The sequence below is a fragment of the Camelus ferus genome, chromosome 11 (assembly GCF_009834535.1).
Source record: "Camelus ferus isolate YT-003-E chromosome 11, BCGSAC_Cfer_1.0, whole genome shotgun sequence".
Lineage (NCBI taxonomy): Eukaryota > Metazoa > Chordata > Mammalia > Artiodactyla > Camelidae > Camelus > Camelus ferus.
This window is the reverse complement of record NC_045706.1, coordinates 72,819,207-72,837,283: the sequence shown is the minus strand read 5'-3', so window position 1 is coordinate 72,837,283 and position 18,077 is coordinate 72,819,207. Positions and strand designations below refer to the sequence as shown.

The following is an 18,077-nucleotide window of genomic DNA, read 5'->3' as shown; positions in this document are numbered from 1 at the left end:
TCGATAGAAAATTTCTACTCTTTTCACCTGTAGCTGCCCACTTACTTATACTGGTAAAGGATTTTTGTTTGGTTGAAGTTGAGAGGAGATTAGATTTTTATGTAAGCTTGAAACATGAAATAGTAAATATTTTAACGGTCCATAAATTGGTGATCATCCAATAAGAGTTGTCGTTGGAAAACATTTTAAAAATTACCAGAATTAAACATGCATTTATTTTAAAGCGTCAATCATTCTGCAGTTTTAAAAATAATGAGCTTTCCTTGCTTGCCCCTCCGCCCTAGTATCCTTCCTTTCAGAGAGATCAACCATCTACCTCTTCTAGCTAATTATTTTGATGTTTACCCCTCTATCTTTAAATAATCTAGTTACATCATGAAATCCTTTGTCATACTTATCATTTTGGTTAAGTGTGGGTTCAACATTTACAAAATTATGACCATGAAAATACTGTTCACAGGTGATCTATGTAGTAAACTATGACGATTTTTTCCCTCCTGCAGGTTTTTCCTAGATTTGTGTCATTTTAAAATTTGTTTAGTTGTCTTATCACTAATTCAGCCCCAAATTCTTGTTGTCTAAGTCTTTCCTATACAAAATCAGATCATCCAGCATTATAAATTTTCCCAGAGAAGTCTCTCCTGGTGTCTTCTTACAAGCTCAGCCTGGTGCACAGCTGACATTCTTAGATCTGCCTTCACCATCATCCTGGGATTCCCTTTACCTGAGTCCTATGGTGGGGCTGTTTTTCCTGGACTTCATATCTTCTTTTTTTGGTTTACTCATTTGTTTTGGTATAGTTCATTTTCCAGTAGTTTCCTGATTTTTTAAGATCTTGCATATCTGATAATTTTGTCAAAGGATCCTTAATTTCTGATATGTTTTATTTCTGTCCTTCCCATCTGACACTTTTTTATAGTTTCCATCTCCTGAAAGTTCCCATCTGTTCATGTATGTTGTCTACCTTTTCTGCTAGATTCTTTAACATGCTAACCATCATTGTGATTACAAGTTCTATACGTGTACCATTTCTAAGTCTGATTTTGTTTTCTGTATTATCCCTTAAAACTTGTCAAAAATTTATTTTCTTTCTTAACTGCTTGTTTTTTTAGTGACCATTGCTTCCTCTTCTGCTTGTACAGAGGCAGAACAGTTTGTGTGTCCTGTCTATTCTCGGAGAGGCGTTCTGCCCTTTGGAATTCAGAACACCTGGTTGCACTGCAACCTCAACTCTCTGAGCTTAGGAGTTTGTAGACTATCCAGACTTTTCTCTTTGTTGGTATGGCAGTCCTATTCTCTTGTGGCTTTTTATGTCCTAAGTGGGAGCCAAGACCAAGCATGTCTAGACACCTTTGTTTTGCCCTCACATTTGATCATTCTACTGACGGTTTGATTGGGGTAGAGTTCTAGCCTGGAAAACATTTCTGTTCAAGATTTTAAAGGTGTTGATCTGTTGTCTTAGAAGCTAGAGCTTCCATTGTTACTGAGTAGAAGTCTGGAACCATCCTGAATCGTGTTTGTTTAGATGTGATATTTTCTCCGTGGAAGATCGTGGAGGCTGTGTCCCCGGGGTCCCGCAGTCCCAGTTTTGGCATGGGCCTGTTTGCACCCTTGTGCTGTGCATTTGGTGGATGTCTTCGATCTGGAAATCATGTCCTTTTGGTTCTGGGAACTTTTCCCAAATGACTTCGCTTTCCTTCCTCCCTGTTCACTTTCTGTTCTCTTTTTGAATATTGGACCGCCTGGACTGGTCTTCAAGGCATCTTTTCTCTCTGATTTTTTAGGGTTTTGTCTTTTTGCTCCACTTCCTGGATGATTGCCTCAACTTTATTTCCAGTCCCTTCTTTGAGTTTCTTGTTTTCGCTATCAGTTTGTGTTCTCATGAGATCTTTTTCATTCTTGGATTCTCCTCTTTTTAATAGTATCTTGTTCTTACATCATAACTGCACTGTTTTCTCTTACCTCCCCTTAAAATACTAGTGAAAGTTTTTTTCTTGTTTAGGTTTTCTTTTTCCTGCATAGTTTTGTTTTTTCGGGATTTCCTTGTTTGTTTGTTTTAGTCTCAATCTTCGGAGGCTTCTCTGGATGTCTGGTGACCCTTAGATACTTGCTCAAATTTAAGAACGTAGAACCAAAAGTCATGTTTAAAGCTCCCCATTGTTAGAGAATGCAATGTTTGGTAATAGTGGCTGTAATTTTAAGAACTACTGTTATTTAGAAACTTAATGAAGTTTCCTACTTTAGGAACTAAATCTTGGAACTAATTTTCTTTTTTAAACCATATTAGGCCCAAGTCTGTGTTGGTGGTCTGAGAAGGAAAAAGATGAGCTGCTAAAGTTTTAGGAAAACTGTATTTTAATTATGGAAACTCTTGAAGGAAATCAAGTAAGTGTTTTCCTATATTAACAATCCTGTGTAGATGCAGGTTTTTGTTTTCTTTTTCTTCAAACATTCTGTAAAAGTAAAAAAGACAAAGAGACCAGCTTGGATATAGCGTAATAAAATACAAGTGTACTTTGTTTCCTGGTGTAGATGCAATTTAAAATTGAATACAAACTCAGGAAATTGAATAATACTTTCAGTTGATTTAAACTATCATTCAGAGAATTTGGTGTATTCGATCTTCCCTGACATTTACTTCCTAAGTGTTTGTTAGTTTTTAGTTTCCTGATGTTATGAGTTATCTCCAAAGAAATACACGTGTAGGAAAATATTACTAAAGTCACACTTAAAAAATATTACTTAAAGGTAAATTGTTATTAAGTAAATAATGACACTTTGATTTTTTTAGGTTTTCTTTTCTTTTCTTTTTAGTTTCTTTTTACCTTTGCATAACTGGTCCTGAGGATGGAAACTTGAAAAGTCATTTTCAGTTTGAGTTCGTTTTTTTTAGCATCATGGAATTTTTAAATTGAGAGGAATCTCTTAAGATTGCCTAATGCAGTGCAGTGGTTCTCAAACTGTAACAGTCCTTAAAGTCTCCCAGGTGGCTTAAGTATAAATTGCTGGGTCTGGGACCCCAAGTTTCTGATTCAGTAGGTCTGGGATGGCACCTGAGAACTTGAATATTTTACATGTTCCCAGGGGAAGCCCTGGTGTAGGGGTTCCCAGTCTGTAAGCTGCAGGCCACGCGGGGGCAGCCGTCTGTGGAGTCATTACCAGGTGTCAGTGCAAACGCACGCTGAGCGCGGTGTGGCCTGGAATGAGGAATTACTCACATGTGCTAAATATATATGCAGATGCTTGGATGAGGAGTAGAGAAAGTCGTATGGAATTTTATGGTTTTCCTTAATCCGTAGATCTGTTAAAATCCCACTATTTAGAAATTCTGATTTACCATTAGTTGGAAGGACGTATAAATTAGCCTCTGGTATCTACAGCGCAGTCTAAGAGTAAGGAGCACTGAACTCTGACTGGCTCTGCTTCTAAATGTGTGACCCTGAACGACGTGAGTGACTGAAGTGTTTCAGTGTTTTTTCCTCCTTGTGGTGTAGTGGTGTTATCGGCCCTGCCTGTTTCCCGGGACCGTTGAGGATTACACGACGTCCTTTATGCTCAGGCCGTGATTGTGACGTGACTGCAGCTGTGTTCTGGGTTACATTTGTTAGCTTTGCCCCGCTCCGTCTCACAGCCCTGAATTCATACAGTTGAAAAACTGGGCAAGCAGGCACTTTCTGCATAGTTTTTATGCATGGTGGGGAGACGGGGGGAGGGAAACAGATGGGCTACTGTTATATAAATAGATGAAAAATTCTTCTGAGTTTTTAAAGGTGAATTTTCATTTCTTATGGCTTTTTGCTTTTGTTTTCAGATACATGTGATAAAGCCAGTCTTACCAAAGCTAAACAAGCTGTTTGAATATGCAGTGTCAGAGGAAAATGGTAATACATTCATTTTGATTTTTTATAACATTTGTAGTTTTTCCCCTTGATTTTATAACTAACCCCATTCATTGTAGAGAATGTCATATGAATATAAGAACGTGCCGCCACCTAGAGACAGCTATTGACATTCCAGATACATACCTTGTGGGTTGATTGTAATATTTTTTTCTCACTCAGTGGTGTATCCAAATGCATTTACCTGTATCCTTAAATAGTCCTTGAAAACTTAATATCAAATGGCTGCAGAGTTTTCTATAATTTAGAGGTGTGGTAATTTTACAAACTTTTGATTATGGAAAATTTCAAACACATACAGAAGATGGGTTTGTATGATGAACCCTCATCACCCAGCTTCCACAGTGAGCGGCTTGTGGCCGGCCTCTGCCTTACGTGTAACCTGCCCTGCTGCCAAGGATTCCGAGGCATGTTCCCAGACAGCGCATCATTTCATCTGTAATTATTTCAGTATATAGCCTTAAGGGCTAAGGACTCTGGTAATGTTTTAGTGATGGCATATTATACATTTTAATAAGAACTCTTTAGTATTTTAAATTTTAACTGCTTTCCATTCTTATTGTCCATATATCTGTTTCATTGTTCAAGTTACTTTTTTGGGGTTTCAGTTATTGCTCTGTAGGTTGGACTTCCTAGGAAGAGAAAATTCCAAGGTATTGTTTTAAATGTGGCTTTTAGGTCCTTAATCAGTACGGTGTTATGTGAGCATTTTAGGAGAAATAAAATGAAGCCCGGAGAGCTTCCTAAAATTATTTTCTGAAATTAAGTTTAGGTCAGTGGAACAGCTAATGCAGGCTGACGGTGTCTTGTATTCACATGAATGATAAAGTGCTTCATTACCGTGTTTACGCACGAGATTAACCTAGGTAAGTGAGTTGTAGTGCCTGCTTTAGGTAATTACAGCTTTAACGGTTTGAGCCCTTAGGGACTGAGCTTTACTAGCTGATTGCTGTGCTTGTTTTCTGATACACTGGGGTTTTTCTCAGACTGTAAGAATCTACAGTCCCACCTGGGGCTAGAATTTAATTCAATCCTGTTGTGACTTCACTTATGCATTTACTATTAAAACGATTCTCTTATTACCACATTTTGCCCTCAGCTCTTGGCAAACCAAATCAAATAGCAGTGACAGATTTTGAAAAATTACCATTGCCGAAGAACTGAACAGGCATCTTGCTGTAAATTACACACACACACAGAGGCTGATTTATTTATAGAACGCGTGGGCCAAAAAAAATGCTGTATTTTCAAAAATAGAATTAAAGGATATTTCCAAAGAGTTAAAGTATCTCTAAAGTGCGTATTGATTTCATTTTTTGTTTCTCACTCATGTATATATTTGCTTAATAGATGTTTACTTTAGTGCCCAGAACATCCTAAGCACTGGGCTAATGTGGTGAAAACAGACGTGCTGTTCTGCACTTGACTTTTGTCTGTTTTCCATGAACCAATAGTTTTGATCATAAGTCCCATACAAGGGGCTGAAATGAACTCTCCAGGGAGCGAGGCCACACCCTGGAGAGGGCAGGCAGAAAGGGCCTGCCTGAGGAATGACGTGGAAGTTGAGGAGGGGGCTCTGGGTGCAGGAGCCCTGAGATGGGACCAGAGGAGCAGACCAGGGAGGCACAGGATAGTAGTGTGGGGAGGGGGTGAGGCTGGGACAGTTGTCAGGGTCAGTTCCTGCCTTGTTCTGATTCTGTTACGAGTTTTGAGAAGCCACTCAAGGGTGTTCAGCAGAGGAGAGTTTCAGGTTTCTGTATGAGAAACAAATGGAAGTAAGGTTGAGAGAAAAATGGACTGAAACCTACCCTGGATCTAAGGTTCCAGCCCACGTGCGTGGGGTGACATTTGATTCTTGTAGCCTGTAGCTGCTGTAGCATTTGCTTGCAGTCTTTCTAAATAAAACTATCTGAAAACGGAATACTGAAGTTATTTTGGTTCCTCAGTAATTAGACACTCTTGGATGTGATTAAAAAGAAACTCAAGTTCGTAGTGGTGCGGGGAAATTAATGTTTGTGCGTGTGATTGTTTATGAATATATCGTCCACTGTGGAGGGACACAGTGTGAGAAGCAAATGTCAGCGCTGCGTGTTTATTTCCACAGGATGCTGGCTCTTCCACCCATCCTGGCACCTGTGTATTTATAAAAGAGTGTTTGAAAGTGGAAACAAAATCCTGACCAAAGAAGGCATTACCCATTTTTTGGAGCTGTGTGAAACAAGGGTTCTCCCATTTTCACCAGAATTTTCTGAGGTAATGACAGTGATCCCGTCCACGCGTTGCCTCTGTCAAAGGACGAAAGGCGAAGGCATCCGTTGCAGCAGATGAGATCTTCAGAAATAAATACTAGGGCTCTAAGATTACTGAGTAACATTTTACAGATTTGTGTACATCAAATCCTGTTTCTCTAAACTCAGCTATCGTACTTGGAAAGACTTCCTGTAACGTAGTTTGCCGACAGGCTGCCAGCCTCATAACCAGTGTGAAAAAGCAGCTCTTTGGTGTCAGTGTTCTGAGCAGAAGTCAGCAGCATGAAGGCTGCGCCAGAAGCTTGTCGGCGGTCCTGTTCCACGGTCCTGAGTCTCTGAAGTCCTGCTGCCTGTCTCGTGATGCCGCTCCCCCAGTTCTGAGTCAGTGAATTGCTATCCACTGTATTGAGCATACGTGGCCTTTTGAGCTGTGTTATTAGCGTCTACACTTCCATTTGTCAGAAAGCACCCAAAGCAAAGCGATTGTGACGATCACAGCTGTGCTTTCAAGTTTTATATTATGGTGCCTGTGAGCCATACGATCACTGACTCGGGGATGCTAATTGAGCCCCCCTTTAGAGGGAGCCTGAGTAAACTTCCCTCATTGTCCCACGGCGTGGACGGTGCTGCACTAGGCGTCGCTTCCCTCGGTTCCCCTCCTCTTGCTCTCCTGTGAGCTTGCTTTTGTCTAGTGATGGTTTTGAGGCTAGACCTTTACCTTCCAGGCACAGGGGCTTACATTTTCTCTCGAGTATCTTTTTGTTTTTCCTTTGTTACTACCTTTATTTTCCACCATGTGTTCCTCCTTTGTATTCCTTCCTTCCTTCTTAACATGTGTATTCTCTTCTCAGTGTTCCGTAGGTTTTTATCAGGTGGGGAAGTTCGGTGTTTTGTCGTTCTGGTGGAATTAAGGTGTCCTCCAAGGCTGTCATAAGCTAACCTCCAGCAGAAGAGATGAGCTTTGCTTATAACGGCTCTTCTGTAGCCTGTGCGGGATGTGCGGGTGGGGCAGGCTGGCTTTTCAAAATTACAGTTACAATTTAACACCAAATACTGTTTTCCCTTTTTTTTTTTTTTTTTTAGTTTATTGTCGGACCGTTGATGGACACACTTTCAGAGAGCTCTCTGTATAGCTGGTAAACATGCATTTTTATCAAGCAGCCATGCAGTGATATGTGTTTCATAGACAAAGGTAACGTGAGTGTGACAGTGACCAGGCTATAATGCATTTGGTGCATAAGTACACGTTGCCTCACAGACGTCCAGCTCTTTCCTGCCATGTTATCCCTTCTGCGTTTGTTACTCCTTTTGCCTTTTACTTCTATCAGGTGTTCCTCTTTTCTTTTCATTCCTACTTGGAACCCTTCCGTTCCTGGGCTTCCGGAATGAGTATCTCACAGAGCTTACTTCCTTTCCCTCACTCCTGCCTGGTTTCCGCCCTCTTGGAAATTGTAGTGGTTTGGGCTAACCAACGCTTAACCCTTTATTTTCCCCTTTTTCTTTCGATTTCGATTCATAGAAAAGTTGTGAGGATAATATAATGATGCTCATTTGCCTTTTACCCACTTCCCTACATGATAATGTTTTGTCACATTTGTTTAATCGTCACCTCTCTCCCTCTGTGTGTGTGTGTGTGTGTGTGTGTGTGTGTCTGTACATCTGTTTCTTAGTTCTGTCCCTGAGCAGACATACTCATCTGCATCTCAGTGTCTGTCCATTGTTCATCCATCCATATTAAAAACCATCTTTTAATGCACCCACTTCCAGAGCAGCACCAAGAGCCCATTCTAACTTCCCTGTTTCCGTATCTGATGGGGCGGCCATTCTCCAGAACACCTTTACCCTTTGTCAAGGTTGATAATGAGAAGAGCTGTTCTGTGGCTTGCTAGAGTTTGGAAGTTTACAGTCTGGGGATGAATTTGCTGATCCTGTTGCCCGTAGCACTGTGAGTGACAGGGTAGTGGTCAGCGCCCCTTAGAGGCTGGGGCCCTGGTGTCTGTGGCGGTGCCAGGCACCTGGTAGACCCTGGTCCACGTGAACAGTGAAATGGAAGCTTGGCTGTTACCATGTTGCTCGTGTCATGAGTGAGGCGTTAGGCCACCAGAAGGGAGGGCAAGTGAGACGTCTCCTTACACTTTCTACTTTGTAGTTTTTTCGGTCAACAATTCCCAGTGACTATCTTAATCATATGCAGTTCTGTGCTAGGCACTTTGGGAGATATAAAATATGGGTAATACCCTTCCAGGAGCTCCCAAGGATTTCCTAAAATCATCCTACAGTGATGATCTGAGGAAGCAGTCAGATGTTCATTAACTACATGGCGTGAGGTCCTTAAGGTACCACACGTCAGCAGAGAGTGCACAATAAAGCACCACCCCTTTGTTATCTCAAAATGGTTTAATTATGGTGATTAAATCCAGGGTAGGGAAGAAATAGCCTATGAGAAAGATCTAAGATTATTGTTTGCAGATACCAGAGGCCAGTTACCCTTGGTATTTATCCTGTTTTTTTTTTTTTTTTTTAATCTGCAACAAAAGATGGCTTCCAACAGTAAAAAATGTATCTTTTACCTTAACTTTAAAAAAATATATATAGCTGCATGGTTATCAGAATCTCTACAACATAGTAGAATACTTATCTTACTAAAAGGAATGAAATTGAAATAATGTGGATTTTTTTTCCAACATTCCTTTTTAAGATATAATTCACATACCACGAAATTTATTCTTTTAAATGGTTCAATTCAATGGCTTTTTCATATAATTACAAAGTTGTATACCCATCACCACTAATTCCATAGTAGTTGTCATCATCTCGAGAAGGAAACTTTGTGCCCATGAACAGTCACATCTCATTCTCCGTTTCCCCAGCTCCTGTCAGCTAATTAACTTTGTCTGTATTCTCAATTTTTCATATAAAAAGATTTGTGTATTTGCATAATCCAAACATTTCATATAAGGGAAATCATATAATGTGGCCCTTTGTTTTATGTCTGGCTTCATTTCATGTAGTATAATGTGTTTAAGATTCATCTGTTTTGTAACATGTGCCCATATTTCATTCCTTTTCGTGGCTGAATAATATTCCACTGCAGAGATACTTCACATTCTCTTTATCCACTCATCAATTGGTAGATGTTTGGATTGTTTCCGCTTTTAACTGGTATGAATAACTCCTTTGAATATTCACAGAACGAGTTTTTGTATGGACATAATCTTTCACTTCTCTTGGTTATATACCTGGAAGTGGAATTACTGGGATCATATGGTAACTCTGTGTTTAGCTTTTAGAGGAGCTGCCTTACTGTTTTCCACACTAGCTGCCCTGTTTTGCATTCCCACTGGCAGTGGATGTGTTTAGTTTCTCCACGTCCTTGTGAACAGTGGTTACTGTTTGTCCTTTGGATTAGCGCCGCCCTAGTGGCTGTGCAGTTACATCCTTACGGGTTTGATTTGCATTTCCCCGCATGATGTCTGATGGTGTTGAGCATCTTTTCATGTGCTTATGGGCAACAGTGATTCCTTAAAACTTTTTCTTTCAGGTAGTTTCCTGTTAAAGTTTATTCAGAGGACGACAAATAGACATTGGTGTGCTGTCCCCATTCTGCTTCTGTTTAAGGCTTTGGCAAATGTCCCAAGATGTAAAGCTCTGTGTATAGAAGGCCTTCTTGCCCTCAGGTAATTTACTGTGTGTGTGTTCACATATGCTTATTTGTCAAAACTTTTTATTAGTAAATTTTGTTTTCTCTTCTGCTTTATTAACCCATAGTGAGTGGTTTTAGTTAACACTGGCATTGGCATTTTTTTAGCTCTTAATTTTATATTAAAAAAAGCAAATAAAAAAACTATTACTCGTATAGTTGAACTTGTTTTGTTTTATGAATTACTAATTTAAATATATGCCTAATTTATACATATATACTAATATATGTACTAATATATAATATATGAAGCTGTAAGGAAAATATATAAACTAATATAGAATAATGTATATTAATGTATACTAATTTAAACATACCAACTTAAATATGTTTATATAAATTAAAGCAGTAATTTAAATTATTGAAGACTAATTTAAATATATTAAATTTATATAAATATATACTGTTGGATTTTGACCACTTTAAAATAAAGTCAGTAAGTTGTTTTTATTATAATGATATGTAGGAAACTAGAGATAAAATATCCAATGGCAATATTAATTACAAAGTATTTGAAAAAATGTAAAATTCTTACTTTGAAACTATCTTCATTTATAGTCTTACTTTTAAAAGAGATTTGTTTCCTATTAAAATTGAGCTCTGTTCAAGGCCTTAGTGGAGAATACAGCAGCTTTGAGACACTCCTGGCAGTGACCTTCTGCATTAGAAAGGCAGACGTTACCAGCCCAGGTGTCAGTGCTCACAAGTGCTCAGAGCGGTCTTTGGGGCCGTGACGTGCATGTGTTTTCCCGGTGTCAGGGACGCCCTCCAGGGCACCTCGGTCACACGTCAGATTCTGCTGAGAGGGGCGGCCCAGTGCTGTCTCCTTCAGACGGCCGTGGGTCTGGTGGATGTGGTGAGTTTGTCTTTTCAGCTCATGTTAACTTCAGTTTACAAGTCTTTCTCAGTGGGATGGGTGTTCATGAAAGAGTTAGCTCAACAGGGCTGTGCTGCTGTCGTTAGAAAGCCCGGGGCGTCGGGCTGGCCCTGGGTGGCATCCGGGACCTGGGCCTCCCGGGGGGGCTCCCGCCGCCCCGCCCAGGGCAGAGCGGGCCCTGCGCCCCAAGTGCTCGTGCAAACGGCGCGGCTTGTGCTCAGCAGCCGTGTCCCTCCCGGCCGCCTGGGACCCTGGCGCGTGCTATGCAGAGGGCGTCTGCCCCCAAAACCCCTGGGCGCCGAGTCTCTGAGCTCCCCTAGCAGACACTGTGCGAGCTGGTGGGGTAACTAGGGGACGTGCTGGGGGAGCGCTCTGGGCGGCTTTCACCTCGTTTCCTCAGTGTTTTTCTCCACATCTTCCAGTAAACTGACATTCAAGGAATATATACTATAGTCTGCGTTTTTTACAGAGCCCTGGGAACACTATTGCTGAGAACAGGGGTCAGCAAACTTTCTTTTGTGAAGAGCTGGACTAGCATTCATTTGAGCCCTTTCAGTCATACTGTCCCTGTCAACGACTCAGAAGCAGCCGCAGACCATTTATAGATAAATGGGCATAGCTCTGTCCCAGTAAAACTTTTGACATGACGGGCTGTGAGTGGCTTTGCCAACCCCAGCCCCTGGCTTACAAGCCAGGTATCTTAACTGTGGATGTGCTATCTTAGGTGAATGAAAAGGTGTAGGTGGGTTTCTTAAGGCAGGGGTCATTTTTGTGGCTTTGAAAAGTAGGATTCACTTTTTAAATTTATTTATTTTTATTGAAGTACAGTCAGTTATAATGTGTCAATGTCTGGTGTACAGCACAGTGTCCCAGTCATGCATATACAGACAGACATTCATTTTCATACTCTTTTCTATTAAAGGTTAATTACAGGATATTGAATATAGTTCCTTATGCTATACAGAAAAAAATTTTTTTAATTATTTTTGCATATAGTGGCTAATATCTGCAAATCTTAAACTCCCAAATTTATCCCTTCCCACAAATTCACTTTTGATTTAAGGAATAAGTAATTCCTTACAGGGATGTTTTCATTTTTGCCTTTAGATTGTGACCATCTTGTCTCTAAGATGGTAACCTTGATTTTAAGGGAAGCAGGATTGACAAAGTCATCTTTCATTTTCAATAATGGTTAGGTCGTTTGTAATCAGTATCTTCACCTTAAAAGTTGGATAACATTTTCTTTTTAAAAAATAGCTTTTGAATTAATAGTGTTCTACTTTAAATAGTATGCTAGATTACTTTTACACTGATTTCTTATACAGTTAAGAATTTTAAATGATTAATTTTTTCAAACTGCCCCCAGGAGAGAATGTCACCGTCGGACGTCTCAACTTTTCTCATGTCTGTGAGGCAAGAGGACCCCTTAGGATGACGAACTTCACTGTGGACAGAGGTGAGATTGCAAATAATTTAATGATAGGGTCTTTGAAAACTTTGTGAAAAAACTCTTTCTAGTAGAATTCATTTTACATAAAATATAGTGATTGCTTTGTTATCTATCAACAGAGATTTTAAAAAATCGTTTACTTTCATTGAGTGGACTTAATTAATAATGCTGCTAAGATTCTGGCAGACAAGTGGGAGACAGGAACTGTCTGGGACAGAGAGAGCCCTATTTAGAGAAGGTGGTGTCAGTGCTCAGATCTCGCTTCTGGGTGAGGTCTGCGTTAGGAGTAGTGGTGGCATTAGACTCAGAAACAGTGAGAAATGCAGACCTCGTCTTTCTCTTTTTCCATTTGTTCACTGCACTTTGATCTGCTCAGGGTCCCAAGCCTGACTGCTTGACAAATTCGCTGATTCTTCCTGACTTTTTGCATCGAATTCACCAGTGAAACCCGTCAGTCTCTTTCCCCTTTTCCAGCTGTTGCTCTAGTGGAGACCCTCTCCTGGTGCCGCCTCGGCTGTGGGGGCTTCTTCCTCCCCAAGAGCCTCATCTGCTCCCCCCATGAGGCAGGGCCTCAAGTCCCCCTCCTCCTCCTCCGCTTGGTTTTGAACAGGGGGTGGGGGACTCAATTCATGCTACTGATGTTGGCACTTCTCTGTTACAGACTCGGCTGAATTCTAATCTGTGTCCTCTATAGGTTATATACTTTTTGAAGACAGGAGCCTTTTTTTTTCTTTAATTTTGTATTTCTCCAGGTGCCTAAGAGACCACTGAGACTCGGGATGTGATTATTTCCTATAGAAAGCACCTCCTGGCTTCGGGGGCACAGAGAGAAACGAGAAATCAGGTTGAACTATGTTAACACAATTCAGGCACAAAATAATGAGGGTGCAGAGTTAGCGGAATGGCAGAGGGGGTGAGGAAGGGGCTACCTGGGGCCTTTAAGAATTCAAATATCACTTTATTTTCTTGATCATAGTACATCTAATTAGGTGGAATCTGAAAAATTTGAAACCAGTGGAAAGCAAATAAAAATCACCTGTAATGCCAACCGTCAAATCCAGTACTTTTTTAATTCTTAATTTTTTGAATGTGTGTATTCTCACTCTTGTTTTCTCACTATATGCATTTATTTTAAATGATATTTTAATACATATTATATTTCCTAAGCAAATTAAGATTATACTGTTTTGAATTTTATTTTTCATCTTCACATACATTTGAGTATTTTACAGCATGTTGCTAAAGAATTTTCCAGTATGCGATATTTAAAAATTCAGTTGGGGGGAGTAATAGCTCAGTGGTAGAGCACATGCTTAGCATGCACAAGGTCCTGGGTTCAAGCCTCAGTACCTCCATTAAAAAAATAAATAAAATAAAAACTCAGTTGATTAACTATTTTAGAGTTTATTTAATCAGTTCCATTTGTTGGACTTTTGCTTCAAACCTTATTTCATCTAGAAATGTGTACAGCTAAAGATAAGGATTTTAATGGGTCTAAGAAACAGACCCTTCTCACACCTAAAAATGTTAATTCATTTCTTGATGTCAAATATTCAGTGTTTAAATTTCTCCAGATGTTCAATTAATTTTTTTTTCTGTTTGTCTTTTGCATTTTGTGTGTTCAGGTATTCAGTTTTTTTCAAGTACCTAAATAGGGTCTGTTCATTGCAGTGATACGTATAGTTTGCACATTGTGGTTAATCCATCCAAAGCTTATCTTGGTATCTGGTGTGAGCCATGAGGTGTAAATGAAAAAAAGTGCATGTAAACACTGTTTCAGACTGTGCTTAGCCTGTGCTCAGTATCTGCCTACGAACTCTTGTCTTTTCCCGTTGGTTTCATCAGGCAGCTGCTTGTTTTGTTTGTTTTTAAGGAACCAGTCCTTAGATTTCTTTCTTTCTTAATTTCTCAGTTCTCTCATTCATTCATATCTGTTTTCATTTTTCCTTCTTTTACCTTCTTTTAGTATGTCTTGCTGATCTCATAGCATCTTCATTTATTGAAAATTCAATTGCACACCTTCCACACACCAGGCTTTGTGCCAGGTGTTGGGAATGCAGTGGTCAGCAGAAAGATAAGATAAGATAAACTTTCCTGTCCCCAGGAAGCTTATAGTTGAACCCAGACTTTAATTCTCTTTGTTTAATAATACAAGCGTATCTATATACAGATAGATAGGCAGGTGTATGAGTGTAGATATGGCTATTTTATATAACTTTTGCTATAGAGTCATATTCTCATCATTGTGTAAATCTCTACTGTATAATGTTGAATCATAGAAAATTGTTGATATTCAGGATCAACACAGGATCAACCCAAAGAGGAACACCGCAAGGCACATGGTCATCAAATTGACCAAAATAAATGATAAGGAGAAAATATTAAAATCAGCAGTAGAAAAGCGACAAAAAACATACAAGGGAACTCCCATAAGGCTATCAGCTGATTTTTCAGCAGAAACTCCACATGCCAGAAGGGAGTCGCACGATATATTTAAAGTGATGAAAGGGGGAAACTTACAATCAAGAATACTCTTTCCATCAAAAACTTCACAGATAAACAAAAGCCTGAAAGATTTCAGCACCACCAAACTAGCTTTACAACAGATATTAATGGACCTTCTCTAGTCATTAAACCATAAGAATAGAGAACAAAAAGAACAACAACAACAAAAAGACCTACAAAAGATTGCTTTGGCTGTTCAGGACCTTTTGTGATTCCTTATAAATTTCGGAGTTGTTTGTTCTAGTTCTGGGAGGAGTGTTGGGAGTATTTTGAGGAGGGTTGCACTGGATCTGTGGGTTGCTTTGGGGAGTGTGGCCATATTGATAGTGTTGATTCTTCCAATCCCAGAGCACAAGAGATCTTTCCCTTTCTTTGTGTCATTTTGGTATTCAGAGTATGGTAACCTCCTTGGTTAAGTTTATTTCTAGTTTATTTCTAGTATTTTGTTGTCTCTGATGTAGTAGAAATGTCTCAGCGAGTTAAAAATTTCTGGTTTTTGAAGTGAAAAAAAAAAGTGAATGAAGGGCTGCAAATGGCAACATATCTTTTTTATGGATGAGTTGTATTCCATAGTGTGTGTGTGTGTGTGTGTGTGTGTGTGTACTGCATCTTCATTATCTAGTCAACTACTGATGTACACTTAGGATGCTTCCATTTCTAGGCAATTATAAATAATGTTGCTGCTAATAGCAGGGTGTATGTATCTTTCTGAATTAATTTTTATTTTGTGGTTGGCTTTATTCTTCTGTTAACTATGTAAGTTTAAAAAGCTAAAGCTCTAGACGTTCTCAGAAACAATGAACAGTACATATAGGTAAATTTTCAAAATATATCTGCAGTAAAAAAAAAAAAAAGGGTCTATCAAGCCATGAGAGACAGGGAAGAAACTTAAAAGACATAATACTCAATGGAAAAAGCCAGGCTGAGAAGGCTACAAACTGCATGCTTCCAACCAAATGACATTCAGGAAAAGGCACAGCTACAGAAACAATAAAAAGATCAGTGGAGAGAGGGAGGGAGGGATGAATAGATGCAGCACAAGCGACTTTCTAGGGCAATGAAATTACTTCTGTGTGATACTATAGTGGCTACATGTCATTGTGCATCTGTCAAAGCCCACAGAACGTAGAACATCAACAGTGAGCCCTACTGTAAACTGTGAACTTTGGTTATAATACATGTGCCCATGCTGGTTCATCGATAGTACCAAACATGCCACACTGATGAGGGATGTTCAGGCTAGGGGAGTATGTATGTTTGGATGCGGAGGACTGTGTGTGAACACGCTGTATTGTCTGCTCAATTCTGCTGTGAACCTGAAACTGCTCTAAAATAATAAAGTCTAGTTTTAAAAAAGAAGGGAATGGATTAATTTGTGATGTAATCTTAAAGGACAAATTATTCAGGCCTATAAACAGATTGAATAGCATATTCAATTAAAAACCTGTGTCTTGAAAAACATTACTTAGAGCAAAGGAGACAGACATCAAAGTGTACAGTGTGATTTATTTCATTTCTATCAAGTTCAGCCACCATCCAACTGATGGATGCATGTCATCAGAGTGTGTGTGCGTTTCCAGTTGAAATGTGACAGAGGTGTGCATTCTGTGTTCATGGATATCATTCAAACGTAGGGTTCATACATTGAGTTTTTGGATACTGTTGAGGGTTAGGAATTTGAAAACTGTGTGAAATCATAAACTTAACATCGATACGCTTCACTGTATTTTTATTCTATATAGAGATAAACACAAAAAGAAAGAGGTAAGAAAAATCACCATTGGACAGTAATGGAGAGAATGACACTTTGCCTACAGCCCCTCCCCCGTCACAGCCCCTCCCCCACACGCTGGTAACTGACCCATCCGGGATGTCAGTTGCTGGCTGGGTTCCGGGTGGAATGTTGGGGTGTCCCCCTGGGGCTTGTTGTGGCTGGGGCTCCATGGTAACCGGGCAGAGCCCTGGGAGGGTCCGTGCCATGGAGGGGCTGCTGTCCTCCATGGAGCTTGGCTTTGGGCTGATCCTGAGGGAGCTGAGCGAGGTCCTGGTGTCGCTGCCCCCAGATGGCCTGTCTGCTCAGCTCATGCTCCAGAGCCTCCAGTGGGAGACGCTGTTGAGTCTCCCTGTCCTCACCTCCTTGCTGGCTGTCTTATTTGGCTGCAGGCTCACTCACTCTGTTAGAAGTCGCCTGTATCAAAGACGCGAGAAGCAGCCGGCAGAAAGACTGGCTGCCCAGGTGGAAATGAAGTGCCAGCTCATCGACCGGCTTTACGTGGGTAGACAGGAGTGTGCCAGGGTGGAGACAGCTTTGAAGAACGCCGGGCGAGAGAAGGAGCCAGCAAACATACCCGGCCTCGCTGCCGCTTACAGACACTTGGTGTCTGTCAACCTGAGTTCCAGGAAGGAAGTCACTTGTGTCATCGAAGAACTGAGGAAAGAGAGATTCCCTGCAGTTGATTCAAGCAGAGATGGCGGAGATGCAGAGAGTGCTGGCGTTCCTGGAGGAGGTCACCACAAGCAGCACATCGCAAGGGGCTGTTCCCACCGAGCCGGGAGACCCTGCGCCAAGCCCTGCTGGTCCCTCTCCCAGGAGTGGGCCCTCGTGTTAAAGCCGCGCTGTGCCCTCCCCTCTCACCCAGGCCTCCCAAGCTGCCGGGCTGCGTGCACTCACCCGGTCAGATCTCCTCCTGCGCTGCCCTGAGGCCAGTGGATGGAGGGCAGTCCCCTCCTTTGGACCAGAGTTCCTGCAGCTGTACCCGTGAGCACAGCAGTGAACACCTGCACGGTCAACTTCTCCATCTTCAATGTATTCGAATTCCCAGAACACACCAAGGAACGTGGGACTTTCTCAGTGTTCACAGACTGCTTGGATTGTCTCTAATTGGCAATGAAGGAAATGTGTTTAAGAGACTGATCTTTTACTCAGTTTGACCTTCCTTGCACCCCATTTCTCAAGGCAGTTTTAGTAACTATTATACATCAGCTGTGTAAGAGAACTGTATATACAGGTTTCTGTACACAAATATTGCAGTGTCATTTGATAATATGTGTTCTTTATCTGTAAAGGCTTTTAGCTGGCCACGGTATTCTTTCTAGAGTTAAAATCTTAAAAGTCATCAGTTTAAGCTAAAGAAATATTTATTCCTGAGTTTTGTATTTAAAAAAAAAAGACAATGTCTTTGAGATGATAATAGAGTATGCTTGTAAGAGTTTTTATTGAATAGTTATATTCTGTTGTAACGGTAGATATACTTAAAAATAAATTTGTTAAATTACATGGAGACTGTTTCTTTTTCCTGCAATAACGTTGCAGTATGAGTTTTCTGATCAAGAAGAAATCCACCTGGACAACTTGCGGGAACCTCCACACCCCTGCCCCTCCTGTCTCGCTTGCCAT

General features: G+C 40.6%; 1 long non-coding RNA gene across 1 annotated transcript; it reads left to right on the top strand.

The window, feature by feature from the left end:
* The first annotated feature begins 6,538 nt into the window (after positions 1-6,538).
* Positions 6,539-17,867, top strand: LOC116667277. The gene is made up of 4 exons (XR_004324117.1): positions 6,539-7,151; positions 9,690-9,825; positions 12,092-12,181; positions 16,844-17,867. It is a non-coding gene; the product is annotated as an uncharacterized LOC116667277 (long non-coding RNA).
* The last annotated feature ends 210 nt before the right edge of the window (positions 17,868-18,077 follow it).